This window comes from Mus musculus, chromosome 5 (assembly GCF_000001635.26).
Source record: "Mus musculus strain C57BL/6J chromosome 5, GRCm38.p6 C57BL/6J".
Taxonomy (NCBI): domain Eukaryota; kingdom Metazoa; phylum Chordata; class Mammalia; order Rodentia; family Muridae; genus Mus; species Mus musculus.
Window position 1 is genome coordinate 15,589,031 of NC_000071.6, and position 16,729 is coordinate 15,605,759.

The 16,729-nt window shown below is 38.8% G+C and overlaps 1 long non-coding RNA gene across 1 annotated transcript in view; it reads right to left on the reverse strand.

The window, feature by feature from the left end:
- Positions 1-16,089, reverse strand: part of Gm30613 — a 29,788-nt gene extending 13,699 nt beyond the window's left edge. The window contains exons 1-2 of the long non-coding RNA XR_003955869.1: positions 15,944-16,089; positions 3,550-3,624 (exon numbers count right to left, since the gene is read on the reverse strand). This is a non-coding gene — a long non-coding RNA (predicted gene, 30613). The remainder of the gene's footprint in view (positions 1-3,549; positions 3,625-15,943) is intronic.
- Between the last annotated feature and the right edge of the window lie 640 nt (positions 16,090-16,729).

Sequence of the window (16,729 nt, forward strand, 5' to 3'; positions counted from 1 at the left end):
TGTAGAGCTCACTAACTTTCCCTATTAATTTTTTCCACCAAAATAGTGCTTTTTGGTGTAATCCTGGCTGTCCTGGAACTCATTCTGTAGATCATGCTAGGCTTGAACTCAGAGATCTATCCATCTCTGCTCCTAAGTGCTGGGATTAGAGGTTGTGCCACTGTGCCTGGCTCTCCTTAATAATTTTTCACTGTCTCCTTAGATTCAAAATTTAATAGAGGAGTAATTTTTTGTATGTTTCGATATTTCATAATTGGATCTCACCCAACTAAGCATTTTAAATAGGAAACTTTAAAGATTATTTACTGTGTAATAATGGGAGCAAAGTAAAAATGCTTTCTGCATATCAGAAAACATTTGTCAAGATCAAAGGAAGCATCCACCTGACCTTCAATACATACATCCATTTACATATTTATGATATATACATATATAAAGTGTGCATTTCATAATAATATGGAGATATTGAGAGCATAGCATCATTTTTTCTCTTTCCTCCATTCTCCCGCTTTCCAATGAATGTTTCTAGGCTAAAAATATTTTTTTTTAAACAAAAGTTAAAGAGCTACTTTAAAGCTGGTACTTGGCTACTAGTAAGTCAGGATATCCTTGGGAGTCCTGCTAAAATATTTTAGATAATATTGGTAGCACTTACAAAATTAACTGGGGAGTTCCATAAACTGTTCATGTAAATGTCAGGTCTATCACAGTCGCTCAACTCTTATTGTGAAAGAAGCGGTCACAGACAATACAGAAAAACTCTTATTGTGAAAGACGCTGTCACAGACAATACAGAAATAAGTGACCAGGTGCACAGGAAAAGCTTTATTCACAAAACCAAATGATGTGCTAGATATGAATCAGGAGCTACAAGCTCTGGGACAACAGAAATCATGATGGAGCCATGTCTGTGTCTGAACCAAGTTCCCCAAAGAGTTTCTCTACTGTGCCAAGCCCCCAGACTATAACCTAAGAACTGCTTTCTGAGTAGATCTTTCCTACGGATCCTTCCATTTTATGGACATCTCTGCCAGGTGATCATGGTCTTCTAGTTTACCAGTTAAAAATAAGGATTTCTTTTATCACTGTTTGGGGTGAATGGGTTCAAACTGTCCTTTCTGGAGACCATGAAGACATAGACTTGCTTCTTTTTGATTAAGCACAATCCTAGAGTCTTAGTCATTACAGTATATAACATTATAATCACGTAAGAGAACTACCAGGACTCTAAAAGTAACTTATTCACCAGATGTAACTGTCATCTTGGAGGCTTGTCCTTCTAGTGCTTCCTGAACTTGGTCTGGTTCAATTCTTTGATCATGGCCCAAATCCCTCTCCAAACTGACTGATTCAAACTGGTTTCTCTTGACTTCTGACTAAATTAGTCTTAGTCTGTTTACCCTCAAACTAACTCTATCAATCTGTTCTAACCTTCTGTCTGGTCTGTTCTTATTCTCTGGCTTGTTCTGTCCTCACCTGTAACCTGTCTCTGTAATCTGCCCTCCCTCCCCAGCTCTCTTAAGTCCTTTCTTTCCTAGATGTCCTCATAAGAATTGGGCATATCCTATCTCTGACTCATTCTGTTATCTCTCTGAATTATCACTTTGCCCCTCAATTAGATGTCACTTACAAACATGACTCTTCCTTCTATAAATGAACCTTACTTTCATTGTTTGGGATTAAACGTGTGCAATTAGGGTATGTCTGCATTCTAGCCAAATCACATAGGTCTAAGTGGTCTATGGATGTGATTCCTTGCCAGAGACAATGTGTACTTTTTTTTTTTTTTTTTTTTTTGGTTTTTCGAGACAGGGTTTCTCTGTATAGCTCTGGCTATCCTGGAACTCACTTTGTAGACCAGGCTGGCCTCCAACTCAGAAATCTGCTTGCTTCTGCCTCCCCAGAGCTGGGATTAAAGGCACGTGCCACCACACCCGGCCAATGTACTTTTTAATGTGGAAAATGAGCTTTTTTCCCTGACCACAGCGAGATTGTTTTTATATGGTAGTAAAGCAAATTATCCACCTTGAATTTCAAAGAGAATGTATAAGTGTACATGTTCTATATATCTGTGTTCATTTCTTACAAGAGAAGCAGTTCTGTGTTCAATTTATACCTACTGCTTTCTTCCTGCTGTGAAATGGCAACTGTTGATAGATCATTGTGTTTTAAGATGTAATGGGTAGGGGACTATATTTTGATTTTACTTGGCATTAATCTGTAAAATGTCACTTAGATGTATATGATAGCAACACTTGAAGTACTATGTAGCTTCTGTATCTTCCTATACAATTGCATGGCCTAATATTCTGCTGTACCTGGACTCCTCATAACGGTATTTAAATTAACAACACTCACAGATCCTAAAGTTACTGAAAATGTAAATTCTTCCCTTTGCTTTCTGATTTGAAAATTCAGCTAACACCTAAGACTTGTACTATATGGATTTTCCTTGTTATGTGTCCTGTTGGAAATTCCTGAAATTGTTAGCACCATCATAGAATTTCCAGAGTACTTGGAGTTGTATTTGCATAGTTGGACATAAAAGAATTTGTAGACAATGATTCTCTCCTTTTTAATAAAATGAAAAATTTGAAAAATCTAAAAAAAAATGTTAGTTACATAAATGAGGAAATGAGCACAATTATGTAAACATTGTCCAATAAACACAAATAAATAAAATGATTAATAAGTGGGCACGTTCCTAAGCATTAAAGTAAATTTTAGTAACTTGAGAATTCCAAGTCCTCCAAATTCAGAAAGAGAGTTACCAGGTTGACGGCTTGCCAGGGCACATCTTGTGTGGTTGTTGCAAAAAGTTATGTAAATACAACAGCAACAACATATGCTCAAATGATGGTAAAATAGTTTTAGAATCCATGTGAATTCAATGAACATTTATCATGATTTCAATTTTATTGTTCAGAATTAATGTTCAAAAATTAAGTGATTATCTGATGTTATTTTTATGAAACATGTTGGCATTTGTTGACAATGATGAATTGAACCATCTCTCTTATTAAATTTCAACAATTCAAATGCAATTTTTATCACTTATCTACTTATTTGTCTAGTAGCACTAACCAGCTAAAATTAATTTTAGAAATCTTTTTCACATGAAATAATAAATAAATTGATAACAAGCTTCATAGCACATTTTTGTTTGCCTTTAATGAAACTCTTCTGAACACACTCTGACATTTCCTATCTAATTCTCATCCCACAGGTATTCATTTATCACTCTATTAACATGCACATCAGTAATGGTGTCTTAATCTATCTCACCGTGCTATCAATTAGGAGAATATCCTTGAACATAGGGTGGGGAGATTTGATAATACACAATTTTTTGAAACTTGAGATCTCTAATAGTCCTTTGAATAATGTAATTTCTAATAATTTTTCTATTTAAAATGCACCTTCTGAAAATAAAACTCTGAATGATTAAGTATAATATTAACATTAAACTCATAGGTCACGACGGTGGTTCATACTATGACATAAGGCTTACAAATGCTTCTGTATGTATGTACTTATTCATTTACTTACTTGTTTATTTTCTCTAACATCCTGCTGCACTGGAATTCCTGATGATTGGATTTCAGTTATGAGCAGGCAGAGATCCTAAAGTTAATGACATATTAAACATTTAGCTTTACTTTCTATTCTGAAAATTCAGTTAATGCTATTATTTGAACTTTATTGATCTTTGAGACAAATCTCACTATGTTTCTCAGGCTGGTCTCAAATTTGTAATATTCCTGGCTCAGGGTGCTGGCTCCTGGGATTATAGACAAGTAGTAGTGTGGTGGCTTGAATATGCTTGGCCCAGGATGGCACTGTTAGGAGGTATGGAGTAGGTCTGGCCTTGTTGGAGGAAGGAAGTCTGTTATGCTTTGAGACCTCCCTCCTAGCTTCCTGGAAGCCAGTCTTCTCCAACTGGCCTTCAGATGAAGATGTAGAACTCTCAGCTCCTCCTGAACCATGCCTGCCCTGGCACTGCCATGCTCCTGCCTTGATGATAATGGACTGAACCTCTGAACCTCTAGGACAGGCCCAATTAAATGGTCTCCTTTTAAGAGTTGCCATGGTCATAGTGTCTGTTTACAGCAGTAAAACCCTAACTAAGACATATTATATCTGGACAAAAATAAAATTTTTCTTATTCTCAAAGATTATTGCAAATTTTTACACATAATGCAACAGGACACTTGAGCATATTGCTCAATTATTACATTGAAAATATATAGTGCTGGGTAGTCTTAAAGGATATTGATAAAAAGAAACAGATATGGATTACATATAGTATAGAACCATAGTTACATGATTAGAGGTGAGAAAAGTGACTTATGAGAGTGTTAAGCACCGCTTGGCCAATAATGAACCATTCTTTGAATATCCTCTAGGTCCTTGCTCCTTCAGGCATCTCTGTGACCTGTTAAGTACCATTTACATATCAACTAGAAACTGTTTCTCAAGTCTACTTTCTTTGAATGTCTAATTAAAATTAATAAGAAAAAATTTGAAAAGCAATATGGCAAGAGGCCAGAAACATTTCTTTCTTCTTTTACAATTAATTTCATGCTTATTTTGTAAGAATATTTATTAAGGTTTTGTAAAAAGGTTGGATTAAGAATGACCACTTGAAGACAATTTTTTTCTCTTAATGAATGATTTTCATTTTACTGCTCATATTTCAATATATTTTTAATCTACAATATCCACATTTCATTGTGGGGCAAAGTGGACTGTGCCACCAGACAGGAGAACTGGTAAGGTTGGGTCTCTATCTATGCCCCTGAGCTAAGGCTGTCCCATAACCCTTAAAGAATTAGAAGCAGTCATTAATAGTCTCCCAACCAAACAAATCCCAGGAACAGATGGGTTTAGTGCAGAATTCTTTTTTTTCTAATTAGGTATTTTCCTCGTTTACATTTACAATGCTATCCCAAAGTTCCCCCATACCCACCCACCCAATCCCCTACCCACCCACTCCCTCTTTTTGGCCCTGGCGTTCCCCTGTACTGGGGCATACAAAGTTTGCAAGTCCAATGGGCCTCTCTTTGCAGTGATGGCCAACTAGGCCATCTTTTGATACATATGCAGCTAAAGACATGAGCTCCCGGGCACTGGTTAATTCATATTGTTGTTCCACCTATAGGGTTGCAGTTCCCTTTAGCTCCTTGGGTAATTTCTCTAGCTCCTCCATTGGGGGCCATGTGACCCATCCAATAGCTGACTGTGATCATCCACTTCTGTATTTACTAGGCCCCTGCATAGTCTCAAAAGAGAGAGCTATATCTGGGTCCTTTCAGCAAAATCTTGCTAGTGTATGCAATGGTGTCAGCATTTGGAAGCTGATTATGGGATGGATCCCTGCATATGGCAATCATTAGATGGTCCATCGTTTTGTCACAGCTCCAAACTTTGTCTCTGTAACTCCTTCTATGGGTGTTTTGTTCCCATTTCTAAGAAAGGGTAACGTGTCCACACTTTGGTCTTCGTTCTTCTTGAATTTCATGTCTTTGGCAAGTTATATATTATATCTTGGGTATCCTAAGTTTCTGGGCTAATATCCACTTATCAGTGAGTACATATTGTGCGAGTTCCTTTGTGATTGGGTTACTTCACTAAGGATGATACCCTCCAGGTCCATCCATTTGCCTAGGAATTTCATAAATTCATTTATTAATAGCTGAGTTGTATTCCATTGTGTAAATGTACCACATTTTATGTATCCATTTTTCTGTTGAGGGGCATGTGGGTTCTTTCCAGCTTCTGGCTATTATAAACAAGGCTGCTATGAACATAGTGGAGCATGTGTTCTTCTTACTGGTCGGACATCTTCTGGATATATGCCCAGGAGAGGTATTGCAGGATCCTCTGGTAGTACTATGTCCAATTTTCTGAGGAACCGCCAGACTGATTTCCAGAGTGGTTGTACAAGCCTGCAATCCCACCAACAATGGAGGAGTGTTCCCCTTTCTCCACATCCTCGCCAGCATCTGCTGTCACCTGAGTTTTTGATCTTAGCCATTCTGACAGGAGTGAAGTGGAATCTCAGTGTTGTTTTGATTTGCATTTCCCTGATGATTAAGGATGTTGAACATTTTTTCAGGTGCTTCTCTGCCATTCAGTATTCCTCAGGTGAGAATTCTTTGTTCAGCACTGAGCCCCATTTTTAATGGGGTTATTTGATTTTCTGGAGTCCACCTTCTTGAGTTCTTTATATATATTGGATATTAGTCTCCTATCCGATTTGTGATAGGTAAAGATCCTTTCCCAATCTGTTGGTGGCCTTTTTGTCTTATTGACGGTGTCTTTTGCTTTGCAAAAGCTTTGCAATTTTATGAAGTCCCATTTGTCAATTCTCGATCTTACTGCACAAGCCATTGCTGTTCTATTCAGGAACTTTTCCCCTGTACCCATATCTTCAAGGCTTCTCCCTACTTTCTCCTCTATAAGTTTCAGTGTCTCTGGTGTTATGTGGAGTTCCTTACTCCACTTAGATTTGGCCTTAGTACAAGGAGATAGAAATGGATCAATTCCCATTCTTCTACATGATAACCACCAGTTGTTCCAGCACCATTTGTTGAAAATGCTGTCTTTTTTTTCCACTGGATGGTTTTAGCTCCCTTGTCAAAGATCAAATGACCATAGGTGTGTGGGTTCATCTCTGGGTCTTCAATTCTGCTCCATTGGTCTGGACTACTTGTCTGTCACTATACCAGTACCATGCAGGTTTTTATCACAATTGCTCTTTAGTACAGCTTTAGGTCTGGCATGGTGATTCCACCAGAGGTTCTTTTATCCTTGAGAAGAGTTTTTGCTATCCTAGGTTTTTTGTTATTCCAGATGAATTTGCAGATTGCTCTTTCTAATTCGTTGAAGAATTGAGTTGGAATTTTGATGGGGATTGCATTGAATCTGTAGATTGCTTTTGGCAAGATAGCCATTTTTACAATGTTGATCCTGCCAATCCATGAGCATGGGAGATCTTTCCATCTTCTGAGATCCTCTTTAATTTCTTTCTTCAGAGACTTGAAGTTCTTATCATACAGATCTTTCACTTCCTTAGTTAGAGTCACGCCAAGGTATTTTATATTATTTGTTACTATTGAGAAGGGTGTTGTTTCCCTAATTTCCTTCTCAGCCTGTTTATCCTTTGTGTACAGAAAGGCCATTGACTTGTTTGAGTTAATTTTATGGCCCAAGCTTCTGACCTTCAGGCTAAACTCCTACCCAGTTACCTAGCAATAGTAAAGACTATAAAAAGGGGTGCTCAGCCTGCACCTTGCTCTCTTATTCCTTTGTCCTCTCACCTCTCTCTCACTTCTCTCTCCTCTTCCCTTTCTCTTTGTCTTCTTCTTCCCTCTCTTCTCCCTCCCTCCCCCCTCTCTCTTTTCCTCCTTTCTACCTTCTCTCTTTCCTCTGCATTTCTATAATAAGGCTCTAAAACCATAGAGTCTCTGCTCTGCTCCTTCAAGTTCTGCTGCACACTCTGGTCAGTGTTGGGAATTTCTTCCCTCTTCCCTCTCTCCCACAACCCTGGGGGCTTTAGCAAAGTAGCTGGGGTGGGGGGGTTTCCCAGGCAGGGCTGCCCCTTGACCACCCCCTGAAGAGTGGGATAGAGGAATGCCCACCCAGGGATGAGTGGATAGGGTAGATAACAGCCCTCCCATGCCTGACTGACCAGAGAATAGGGAAACTCTGGCGGGGTGTGGGCATTTATTTCTTACCCTATTTCTCCCCAGGCCCCAGTCCAAGACCCCCCACCCCTTCTTTTATTTTGTTCCAAACATACACCCAAGAGGAGTAGATGTCAGGAAATAATCAAATACAGAGCTGAAATCAACCAAGTAGAAACAAAAGAACTATACAAAGAATCAATAAAACCTGGAGCTGCTTTTTTGAGAAAGCAACAAAATAGATAAACCCTTAGCCAGACTAACCAGAGGGCAAAGAGACAGTATCCAAATTAACAAAATCAGAATTGAAAAGGGAGAAATAACAACAGAATAAACAGAATATTCAAAAATTATAATTTCCTATTACAAAAGACTATACTCAACAATACTGAAAAAATTGGATGAAATGGACAATTTTCTAGACAGACACTAGGTACCAAAATGAAACCAGGATCAGATAAACAGTCTAACACTCCCATAACTGCCAAAGAAATAGAAGCAGTCATTAAAAGTCTCCCAAGCAAACAAAGCCCAGGACTAGATGGGTTTAGTGCAGAATTCTATCAGACCTTCAAAGAAGACCTAATCCCAATACTCTTCAAACTATCCCACAAAATAGAAACAGAAGGAATGCTACCCAATTTGTTCTATGAAGCCACAGTTGCACTTATTCCTAAACACACAAAGACTCAACAAAGAAAGAGAACTTCAGAACATTTTTGCTTATGAATATCAATGCAAAAAAAAACTCAATAAAATTCTTGCAAACCAAATCCAAGAACACATCAAAATGATCATTTACCACAATCAAGCAGGCTTCATCCAAGAAATGCAGAGATAATTCAACATACAGAAATCCACTGAAAAACTAAAAACACATGATCATCTCATTAGATTCTGAGAAATAATTTGATAAAATTTAACACCCCTTCATGTTAAAAGTCTTGGAAAATCAGGAATTCCACCAGAGGACTCCTAAAACTGATGAACAACTTCAGCAAAGTGGCTGGATATAAAATTAACTTAAACAAATCAGTAGCCTTCCTCTACTTAAGGACAAATAGGCTGAGAAAGAAATTACGGAAATGACACCCTTCACAATAGTCACAAATAATATTAGATACCTTGGTGTGACTCTAACCAAGCAAGTGAAAGATCTGTATGACAAGAATTTCAAGTCTCTGAAGAAAGAAATTAAACAGAAGGTGGAAAGATCTCCCATGCTCATGGATTGACAGGATGAATATAATAAAATTGGCCATCTTGCCAAAAGCAATCTACAGATTCAATGCAATCCCCATTAAAATTCCAACTCAATTCTTCATAGAATTAGAAACAGCAATTTGCAAATTCATTTGGAATAACAAAAAATCTAGGAAAGCAAAAACTATTCTCAACAAAAGAACTTCTGGGGAAATCACCATCCCTAACCTCAAGCTGTATTACAGAGCAATAGTGATAAAAACTTTATGGTATTGGTGCAGAGAGAGGCAGGATAGATCAGTGGAATAGAATTGAAGACCCAGAAATGAACCTACACACCTCTGGTCACTTGATCTTTGACAAAGGAGGTAAACCCATTCAGTTGGAAAAAAGACAGCATTTTCAACAAATGGTGCTGGTTCAACTGGCAGTTATCATGTAGAAGAAGGCAAATGGATCCATTCTTATCTCCTTGTACAAAGCTTATGTCCATGTGGATCAAGGACCGCCATATAAAACCAGATTCACTGAAACTAATAAAAGAGAAAGTGGGGAATAGCCTTGAACACATGGGCATGGGGGGAAATTTCTGAACACAACAAAAATGGCTTATGCTGAAAGATTAAGAGTCAAAAATGGGACCTCATAAAACTGCAAAGCTTCTCTAAGGCAAAGAAAACTGTCAATAAGACAAAAAGGCAACCAACAGATTGGGAAAAGATCTTTATCAATCCTTCATCCTATAGAGGGCTAATATCCAATATATAAAAAGAACTCATGAAGTTAGACTCCTGAGAACTAAATAATCCTATTAAAAATGGGGATCAGACCTAAACAGAGAAGTTTTAACTGAGGAAACTTGAATGGCTGATAAGCACCTAAAGAAATGTTCAACATCATTAGTCATCAGGGAAACACAAATCAAAATGACCCTGAGATTCCACCTCACACCAGTCAGAATGGCTAAGATCAGAAGCTCAGGTGACCACAGATGCTGGCAAGGATGTACAAAAAGAAGAGCACCATTGCTGGTGGGATTGCAAACTGGTACAACCACTCTGGAAGTCAGTTTGGCAGTACCTCAGAAAAGTGGACATAGTACCCAGGTATACCACTCCTGGATATATATCCAGAAGATGTTGTAATAAGGACACATGTTCCACTATGTTCATAGCAGCCTTATTTTTAATAGCCAGGAGCTGGAAAGAACCCAGATGTCCTTCAGCAGAGGAATGGATACAGAAATTATGGTACATTTACACATTTACTCAGCTATTAAAAACAATGAATTCATTAAATTCTTAGGCAAATGGATGAAACTAGAAAATATCATCCTAAGTAAGGTAACCAAGTCACAAAAGAACACATATGGTATGCACTAACTGATAAGTGCATATTAGCCCCAAAGCTGGGAATACCCAAGATACAATTCACAGACCACATGAAGCTCAAGAAGAAGGAAGACCAAAGGGTGGATGCTTCAGTCCTTCTTAGAAGCAGGAACAAATTACTCGCAGGAGGAAATATGGAGAAAGGGTATGAAGCAGAGACTGAAGGAAAGGCCATCCAGCGACTGCCCCACCTGGGGATTCATCCCATAAACAGACACCAAACCCAGACAGTATTGTGAATGCCAAAAAGTGCTTATTGACAGGAGCCTGAGATTATTGTCCCCTGAGAGGCTCTGCCAGAGCCTGACAGATACAGAGGTAGACCCTCGCAGTCAACCATTGGACTGAGCACAGGGCCCCCAGTGGAGGAGTTAGAGAAAAGACTGAAAGAGCTGAAGGGGTTTCCAACCTCATAAGAACAACAATATCAACCAACCAGAGCCCCAGAGCTTCCAGGGACTAAATCACCAACCAAAGAGTACACAGACAGGAACCCATGGCTCCAGCTGCATATGTAGCAGAGGATGGCCTTGGTGGGAGGAGAGGCTCTTGGTCCTGTGAAGACTCGATGCCCCAGTGAGGCAGGAGTGGATGGGTGGGCGTGCACTCTCATAGAAGCAGAGGGAGCTGATAGGAAATTTCTGGAGGGGAAACCGGGAAAGGGGATAACATTTGAAATGTCAATAAATAAAATATCCAATAAAAATATTAAAAAGTATTAGTATAAGTGAACAAGTTCATTCATTGTAAATGAGGCTTGAGCGAAGCGTAGTCATAGTTCTTAGGAAATGTTTATGATGCTATATGAAGTAGTGAAACAACTGTCTCACTCCCCACCCCCACCCCCACCCCACCCCCCAAAAAAAAGAAAGAAAGAAGGAGAGAAAAGATGGCAAATAACAAATGTAGATTTAGCTGTGTGCACAACTTTTGGAACTAGGACATGATAGTTTTCCTGAGCACCGGGTTCCTTGCCTTTTGGGGTGGGCTATTATATTATCACTCATAACCTGCCAATTCCTGATTCCTGTTAAAATTCTCCTGCTCTATGTTTGTCAATCTCCAAGGGCATGGGACTTTGTGTCCTCTGGTGAGTTCTCTGTAATTGAGTTAGTGAGTGGACTCATGCGTAGATTCTACCCAGAGCACATGCAGCATATAAAAATGAGAACCATATTTTTATGTCTGAAATCAATTTCATGAGCAGAAGGCCGTCGGAGGCATCTAAGATCGCCACCTAGTGGAACAGTTGGTATTGATTGTGTGTAAGACCTCTATGCTCCTTTCTTGCTCTAGTTACTATTTTTTCTGTAGGGTATTTTAATCTTAATGACTCTGCCTTTTATCTGTAAACCAATGTGTTCTCCTAGTCTTTTGTTGATTATCAGGCTGTTTTTTTGTCCCTCATTGAAGAAGTAGGTATGGCAGAGCATAAAGGGGTCGGTATGTCGCATGTCTAGTCAGTTTGAGCACATGTGTAGGGGGGAAACAGTGTAAAATAAATTGAAGTGAGAAAGAGTATGGAAGAAGTTATCCTTAGGGTAAGTTTACCTGGAGTCCACCTGTACGGAAGTGGACAGTTAACATCTTACAGCAAACACTGCACACACACTGGCTTTTGATCTGCTGTAGTAATAAGATTAAAACAACTTTGTCTGCAAAACAAGCTTTGTCTCTCAGAAGATTGCATTTAACAATACTCTGGGTAGATGTGAGGGTTCAGTGGGTAAAGGGCCCCACCACCAAGACCAATGGCCTGAGTTGGATGCTGAGAATCAAATGGTAGAAAGGAAAACCAACTCTCACAGTTGTCCTCTGACCCCACATGTTCTGTGCTGCCTATCTACACACACACACACACACACACACACACACACACACACACACACAGCAACACTCACTCACCCATACTCTCAGGCACAATGCACATGCACACATACATTCAAAGTAAGTTATAACATCTATAGCCAAGTTCTGAGTTATTTTTCTCCACAAGTTAACTGAGCTGATATTTTAATTATCCATAGTTTCAAGAAGAGCATCTAATAAATAGACAGCATTTGTGCCTGTTCTGGATCGAGAGAAAGAACCTCTAGAATTCTTTCTGCTCATCACAAGCCGTCACTAACAGAGTGTGGGTGGTGAGAACTAGTGCTTATTTGTTGATGAAGAAGTAAGAACATACATACATCAGGGACCACATTTTGAATGTGTTTTGTGGTACAGCCTAGATTTTGGGTGTTTATGAACAGTATACTCGAGGAAACCTTGGAATTGACAGCTTTATATGCTCTACATTAAAATATAACTTTTACATTTGCTACATTTACATGACGATGAATAAACCCCAGTGATTGCTTACTGCGTTATAACACTGTTGTTAGTGTTAACCCACGTGACTGTCAGGATGTACACAGAGATGGTCGTAACTTAGCAACTTATCTTCAGCTATTTTTATAGACTGTTAAGACAACAGCCATGATAGTATTATATTAGGACTGTCATGCTTTTAAATGTTAAAAATGCTTGTATGTATAAAATATAAAATTGCAAAAGAGCAGTAGCTCATTGAGATTGTTATAGATTAAACTTTATTCATTTAAAAAGTAAACTTTAATTTTGTTAAGGAATTTAAACTACAAGAACCCAATAAAAAGAAATAATATACTATCTTTTTATACGAAACTTGTAATTTAAAGCATGTTATTTTGTAAATTTTTTCTAAGCTCAGATCAATATTTTAAGAAATATTAGTTAATCTAGATGGTAAAGCCCTATCGCTGAAGACAACACCTACATGCTGGTGTCTAACTAGAGCTTTCACCCCTGCTGACTGGTGATCATGATCTGTAAGGTACTCTGCTTGCTACCAGAGCAGAAAGGCAAACATCAACCCAGCTACAAACCATTCATTCTACAGTGATGACCAGCCTGCGTGATATGCTAGTGGATCCATAGTACAAAAGGAATGGGCATAACCAGCCACTGTCTGATTCAATTTAAGGCTCACTCTATGAGATAGGTTCCATGCCTGACAATGCTTGGGTAGCCAAAATCCTGAGACTAGTTAAAGCTAGTGTAAAACCAAATGCTAATGTTCTGCTAAAGGAACTTAGTAAAATGAAACGACTCAACAAAATCCTGCTGCATCCTTGGTTCAATGACTTGCTCAGCCATCATCAGAGAATCTTCCCCTTGCAGAAGGTTCTAGTGCAGAACCCACAGCTGGATGACGTGCAAAGAGTGAAAGAACTTGGAACACTGGGTCCTAAATGAGATGTCTTCATCAGATCCCTTGCCTCGGGGCTTAGGAAGCTCTGGAGAAGAGGCAGTAGAAAGTGTGTAGGAGCCTGTAGGAAGGCTGACACCAAGGAAACAGTGTCTTCCAGACACAACAGGACTGAAGCATAGAAGAACTCACAGAGACATGGCAGCACACTAGGGGCCTGCACAGGTTCTAAGCCAGGTGGAGTCCCAGCTCTGAGCCAGGAAAAGGGGCTCAAGGTCTTTTCCCTTCCTTTTTTAGATTAGGAAACAAAAACAACAACAACAACAACAACAACAACAACAACAACACCCCAAAACCAACCAAACAAAAAACCCCAACTAACCAACCAAACAAACAAAAAACCAAAACTAACAAAAAAATGAAAATAAAGTTATATTTCTTGACTTTAAAGATTCTCATAACATCTCCTTAAAATTCAATTCGTCTCTAGCTAGTTCAGAGTCTCATTTATGGATTTCCAAGTTTTTGTGGATTAACTTTGATTTTATATTCAGACACAGGAGGGACACCACTCATATCTATGGATTGTACAGTCATTAAAAATGTACTGTATTTGGTATGCAAACTGCTTGAGATTTTTAGCTCAAAATCTTGTCAAGTTTAACTGCAAAAACATCCAAAATACTACATTTCTAAGAACCTAAAGGAAGCCCATCCAGGAGAGCCTTCAGCCAACCCATTTCAGACAAGGAATGAATGGTCTGTGAACCTTCCTTGAAAACTGCTGGCGTTAGGACAGAAGAGTAAGCTTTTCTTGTTAATAAGTAAGTTGAAGTTATTGACTCTATCCAAAACAGTCTTTAGTAACAGGTCTTTCTAGATAGAAAAATGAATCACTAAGGCAATAGATGGTGACTTGTTCATAACAGAAATATGAAATGAGTTGCCCTTATATAAATTATAGAATTAAATTGATAGACAATCATGTCCTTTAAACAGCTCAGGGCTTTATTGCTTAAAGCTTAGTTCCTCTAAAGAACTGGCTTGTATTAGATAAAAGTGTACTTTAAGTAAAGCCCTTATTTCTGGTACTTACTTTTCCTCTATATTGGTTTTTCTCAAACTTACAATATTACGTATCTCTTGATTGTCAATCAAAGCAAATTTTTGTTGATAACAATTATGAAACACACTTAATTGAGCCAGGTGTAGTGCGGAGTCTCTTCCCTTACACTATCTGGGAGCCTCTGTTGAGGAGGTGTTTTCGGTGTTAGCTAGCTTGTGAGTGGCTCTGAGGCTCTAGTGGCTCACGCTCATCCAGGAACTGATCACATTCTGTTTCCTTCCCTTTCCTTTTTCACGTCACTTGGATTCTCTGTGACGTGTAAGACACCAGATGAGCAAGGCAATTCCTAAGTCACTTCGGCGTTAACAGAAATCCCCAGAATGGCTGTACTTGGGGCCTAGAAGCTACAGTGACAAAAGCAAGACGTTTGCTAACAATTCTGAACATCTTGTGCTCATCGGATTTAAATGTATTTATTTTTTTTAAGGTCTATTAATGTTAACAGTTAAGTTATAAGGAAAAATAACACGATGATAAAAGTACAGGTCTATAGACACATGATTAAACATAAATTAAATTTAAGACAAACTGAAATAAGCTGAGGCTACTCACTTATACTGTTAAACCTTAAGATTCATGAGCTATATGAATGGCTAGCCAGTTTTGAAAAGGGAAATTTTTAAAGACTTTCTTAAACTTTTTATCTTTTTTGTTTTCAGTTCCAAACAATCTGATTTTTTTATATCTGCATTCCAGCCATGACTGACAATAAAATAATTTTCTGAGTAAATTTGAATAATAGGCTATCCTTTTTTCTATCTTAACAGAAAAGATAAAGTAGGCAAATGTCCAAAAGCTTTAATCCAAGAGTTCAAACTGCTGGGCGAGGAGACTTGACTACTAGTTCTCAGAAGACAGAAGAAGGTGAATCTCTGAATTTGAGGCCAGCCTGGTTTACAAAGCAAATTCCATGACAGCAAGGGCTACATAGACAGACTCTGTTTCAAAAACAAACCAACAACAACCACACCTCAAACCCAACCAAAACTAAACAGACAAACCAATTGTATGTGTGTATGTGTGTATGTGTGTATGTATGTATGTGTGTATGTGTGTATGTGTGTATGTGTGTGTGTGTGTGTGTGTATGTGTGTATGTGTGTATGTGTGTATGTGTGTGTGTGTGTGTGTGTATGTGTGTATGTGTGTATGTGTGTATGTGTGTATGTATGTATGTATGTATGTATGTATGTATGTATGTATGCTACAGCATATATGTTTTATGGAAATAAGATGTGAATTCACCAGGAAAGAACAAGAGCCCAAAAGGCAGAGGAGAAGTGTTCATGGGTGCACTAGCCAGTTACCTCTGGAAGAGCAGCTGCATGGATTCAGGATGCACTTCATGCACACTGGGTGCCATGCTGGATGGCTGTGGAAAGTCATCTCTTACTAAGTCCTAATCAAAATGCTTCTAGAGAACTCCACACTGAGTCAGGGCTTTCTGTTCCCAAGCAAACCACAGCACTGATATCCATCTGTTTTTCTCTGACTCTTAAGACATCCTTCCAAATTGAAAAACAAAGCACAAAATCATCTTAATTGCCTTGCCAAAGGGTTGGAAAGGAGCACCACTTTTTGTTCAAAAGACAACTTCAGAAAACAAAAGAGAAGCCTCAAATGGGCCAAAAGCCACAAATTGAAAAACAAAAGAAAAACAAGGCTGGCTGTCTACTGCCAGCAGGAGTTGACTAGGGAGTGGAGCTCTGACTCCAAAATAGTCACTTTTCCATTTTGTCAATGATGGCAAAAGGCCATGGGTGCTGGCTAAAGGAAGGAAAGGATGTTCCAGGAAGAAAACAGGGTCTCTTTGTTGCAAGAACTGCATTCTCACTTGTATCCAATGCTGATAACTGGCAGCAGAAACTCTGGGAGGGTCACATCTATGTGGTGACACAGGAAGCTTTCTCCAGGGTCTAGCACATTCTTACCAGAGCCTCTTGGCCTGGTTCGCTATCTCATCTAAATGTTCACTCGAATTAAGGGACAACATGGTGTAATTGGAAATGGACAGACACATTTACTTATAGTTTTGGCAATAACTGGAGAAAGAGAAAGTCTCAGCTACATTCCACCAGGCCCATAGCACTCTC